Source organism: Rattus rattus, chromosome 1 (genome assembly GCF_011064425.1).
Source record: "Rattus rattus isolate New Zealand chromosome 1, Rrattus_CSIRO_v1, whole genome shotgun sequence".
Classification (NCBI taxonomy): Eukaryota; Metazoa; Chordata; class Mammalia; order Rodentia; family Muridae; genus Rattus; species Rattus rattus.
Window position 1 is genome coordinate 135,310,269 of NC_046154.1, and position 4,763 is coordinate 135,315,031.

General features: G+C 43.8%; 1 non-coding gene across 1 annotated transcript; it reads right to left on the reverse strand.

The window, feature by feature from the left end:
• Positions 1–4,350: 4,350 nt before the first annotated feature.
• Positions 4,351–4,482, reverse strand: LOC116890520. The gene has a single exon (XR_004386702.1). It is a non-coding gene; the product is annotated as a small nucleolar RNA SNORA17 (small nucleolar RNA).
• Positions 4,483–4,763: the final 281 nt, after the last annotated feature.

Sequence of the window (4,763 nt, forward strand, 5' to 3'; positions counted from 1 at the left end):
AGAATAAGCAACTTGTGTTAAGCTTTCTACCTGGAGCACCAGACTTTTATTTATTAATAACTTCTATAATTTTGTCTGTATTCACTCTGTCTTGTGTACAGACCTCTATTAACAATATCTTTTATACCTGGCAAATATCACCACTCTCTATTTGGAGTCAGTGACTAATTTTCCCTATCTAAATTCCTAACCACAGGTAAGAATCCCCCCATGATCCAGATGAATGCTGTACTCTCTCAGTCTTGCTATAAAAACAAATTAATCATTTTTCATTAATATCTGCCATTAAGAATTAGGCAAGTTGTTAAACCAGGATTTTAACCCAAAATTCCTGTGGATCCCATGTTAGAGAGAATCTGAGGATCCTGCAGACCAAAATATTACCATCTATGTGCTAAGCTCTCTACCTGGAGCGTCAGGCTTTTATTTATTAATAACTTCTATACTATATGTCTGTTTTCACTCTGCCTGGTGTTACAGATTTTTACTTATTTCTACCTAGTTCTGAATTGTTTGCAAAATAACCCATACGATTTGGACAAATTGTATATAAGTATCCTAAAAGCAAATAAACTGGCCTTTTAAATAAATCATACTCTAACCATCATCTGTTAGGAAAGCAGGCAGCTTCCAATTTTTAGCTCTCTGTGGCTAGGGGCAGCCTGCACTTTCCATAGCAGGAGACCTAAAGTCTGTGAGCAGACTCCCCCAGTTCCTTTGTTTAAGGTTCCCATGCTTGGGCCATCACTTGACCAATCATGGCACCAGCTCTCTCTTACTTAGAAAATAAAACTTAACTCTCTCAGGCTAATAAACTTAAATTTTTTTGTAGATAATTGCCTAACATGTTGGTTCTCCGACTTGCTGCAGTAAATAAAAAAGGTGCGCGCCAGGACTCCTTCCCATACATACTGCTCTGAGCTTTCTCTCCTGGGCTTCCTATGGCCCTGGGCGGTCTGTGAGCCATTCACTCAGTTCCCCTGCAGGGGTAGTTACCACGCCAGGCATACACACCCTAGTTCCATGGTGAGCCCAGTGTGTCCCACCACCACACACTCTCTTGAACTCAATTCAGTTGCCCCATGAAAGAACACACCACACAATAACCTCTGATCCAATTGATAAGATATAATTTGCCCATCTGGTCAGCACCAAATCCTGTACACACCCATCCCTTAAAAATAGTCATAACAACATTTATCTCTGCATAGAGAAGAATCTTAATTTCTGCCCCCATATTCTCCCAGCTCCTCTTCTTGCTCTAGTTCTCTCTCTTCTGCTTCTCAAACTTTGTTCCTATCCATCCTTCCTTCTCGTCCAATGACAGGCCTCATTTTATCTTGTCTGCCCGCATAATGACCTCAATCTACAAGTTTCCAACTTTTTGACCTCAAAGTTCATGTAATTTGAAGTTTCCTTGTAACACACAAATATGGCAGATTTATCTTGCCCACTCTCTGGCAGACATTATGAATAGATCACAGCACCCAGAGTCAGATGGGTCTGGAACTTATTTCAGCACAATGCAGGATAGAATATCCTTCACTCAGTGACTAAAGGAAAAGTTAGGTGAACTAATCTTTTCTGTAGGTATATAGCACTTGAGGGGTTAGACAGGGGAGTCTGAGGCACACTCTCCTTCAGGGCAGTGTTTACCACGGTGACTGTTTTGGACTACTCTGAACAGTCAGGTTTTGCATAGGTCCCTGTTGGAAACTGGATAGTTTAAAATGATAATGAATGACAATACAAGTTTAAACTGCTAGGACTGGTGTCTTGGTTTTCTGTTATTAAGCTGCTTATATTGAAGATCTCTCTTCTCCTTTGAATGACACATCATTTTTATGTGACAGACATACGATTTTTAGAATTATTGTTTTGGGACACACTAATTGGCCCCTTCACACACTTTCGTGGGCTAAAGAGGGCATCTTGAGACAAACCTTTTGGCAAACCTCAGATAACAGCTCGACCAGGGTTCCCTTCCTTATGAGTAGAAATGAATCTGTGGATTACGATTAATTAGCAGTAATGTTCTCAGCGGGGCAGAGGCATTACCGACAGAATGCACCAGTGTTTTCTTCACAGCTCTGGGGAGAATCATAACATGTACATTTAAACAAGACACTGTGGCTTTGGCTTTAGGCATCCATACAGGACATATTGATTTGGTCTGCTCTTAACTGGAAATGTAAGGTGAGTGCAATTGGACATGTCTATCAAGTTCACTGATGGTCAACGTACAATTAGAGGTGCCAATAGAAGCATGAGCAGAACTCTGAATAACATTGTAAGGATCTGGGGTACATGGGGCTCACTTATGTTCAGGTAGTCAGATGGTAGATGGCTTTAATTAGAAAGAATATTGAACTGTTTGTTCATATATACCGGGATGCTATATGCATTTTCTTTATTGTAAATTCAAAGCAACGGAAACATTCCTTGGGACTTATGGTGCCTTTCCTCCTTTCTTTCTTTTTCTTTCTTTTTAGAAATATTTCTTGTCTGTCTTACTCTTACTTTCTACTAACCATAAACATGTGTTGTGGCCTGTGTGGGCAATGCTGGTTGCTCAGTGCCAAGGACCCTGCCCAATCTATATTAAAGTTCAGGAAATATTTGTTGACTACATTAGGGTGTTGAGGTTGGGCAAATGTTGCTCTTGTGTTAGGACTTCTCTCCTAATTAATTTGCTTTAATTCCTGAACAGATTTGTATAAAAAATAAATGAGTGAATTCAATCAGCTTTAGGTCTGATAAGTCAGTCCACTCCATTCTAGACTTTTGGATCTGTTAGGAATGAGCCCCTTCATGTACTCCAGCAGTCATAGATTGGGTAGATGTTGGGGTGGGCCAGTTCAATAGGTCTGGGTCTGGGTGGTAGCTGAGTGGTCAGCCTCCAGGCTCTCCCACTCTCACACCCTTTGGGTAGGCTCACATGGTCAACCCCACAACCAGGGCCAGCTCTATCCTACTGCTCAGGCAAGGCACAGGGGCAGCTGGAAAGGGACGTGGCTCATTCTTTCGCTCTTATAATCCCTGCGCCAACTCTTCTGCCTGACATAGATGTCAAGGAACAAGGGAGGGGCAGGAGGACATCTCTCCCTTGTCTGCACCTCCATCCAGTAGACAAGAGGGAGGGTTGGCTCTCTAGTGCTCAATTCGTCTGCTGTAATGGTGAGGGCAAAAGGGAGGGGAGAGGAAGGGATCTCTTCCTCCATGACCTCACTGCACAGCAGGTAAGAGGCACAGCTGGCTCTCCCACACTCACCCTCAGGGGCAGCTCACCTGAGATCTCCACATCCAAGCCATCTCTACTGTGCTGCCAGGTGAGGAGGTGCAGGCCCTGCTCTCCAGAGTGCTGCAGGTGATGAGGGGCATAGCCTACTGCTCACATGACCCCAGGGCCAGTTATCCTGCCCCTCACAGGGGGTGAGGAGTAATGGAAGAGAAGGGTACCTCTTTCAAATGGGGCTGAGTGGCAGGTCCAGCTCTTCCACTCGTATCATTGGGACTGACTCACCTGAAACTCCTACAATGTTCAGAGCCACTCTCCTGAGTACTGCAGCTCGATGGGGGTTTGAATGGTTAGCTCTCCTGCTCTCATGCCTTCAGAGCCAGCTCTCCCATGATACACTGGTGAAGGGTAGGGCCAGTTCTACTTAGCCCTTAGATACCAACATGTCCCTTTGCAGCAGTTCAGATCAGCAATGTCCAACTGGCCTTTGGAGGTAACAGTCCCTTGCTAATGCAGAGCCACAGCCCTGGACATGGCCTCTGGTGGCATCGCAGTACAGGCCAGAAACCTACCATGGTCCCAAGAGGCATTACTGGCTACTCAAATGAAGTTTCCCACTACCCTCTAGACTCCAGTGCTGCCTTTCTTCATTGAACCCACATCTGTCTGTTTCTCATTCTCTTCCATTTCTTACCACTTACTTGCTCTTAGAGGTGCCTGGAGTCTTTCAGTTTCTGGGGTCATCTCACGAGTTGTCTCAGAAGTGTTATGCTCCACTCATGCATTTTGACATGGAGTATGAGTCATCCTGGGCATGGTCTGTTCCCTAGACCTGCACAGTGCTGAACTGGTGGTCGTCTCAGGTTAACTCTCTGTCTGGGCCTCATGACGGTGCCAGTCTAGCAGTTATTTTAGGCCACCCAAATGGCCCTTTGTAAGAATTTTCAGTCTTGGCCTCAATCCTACTGGGCCCACAATCCCAAGCAGGGTTCTCCTACTCTCCAACTTGCTCCCTATCCTGGGAGCCAATCTGGGCCTGCCTGACACCAGACTGGCAGTCATCTTAGGCTAGTTTCTTGTTGGAAACCCTTTAAGCTTGATTTTATTCATGGAATGTTAGGCTATTAATCATTCAGATGTTCACAGGTAAGAACACTTAGCATAGACATAGCCTCTCACCCCTTTTCCACCTAGAGATACACATGTGACACAGCAGCCACAACTGCAATGCCTCTTGGGGCAGGTTAAAAACATTCTTTACAGAATTGGGTAGGTTACTATTCCTAAAGACCTAAAGATTTCTTAAATAAAAAATAAACAAATAATAGGTGCACCAAGGCAAAACAAAAGAAAAACAAACAATAACAACAACCAAACCAGCATCATATTAAGACATCAGCCGATAAAGCAATTACCACACACAAAAATGTTCATATGAGCTACATGTATAATATTTCTAGGATGGATTATTCAAAATCTTCAAGTGTGGAATGGCTAAATTGTAGTGCCTTCATGTAATGGCAGT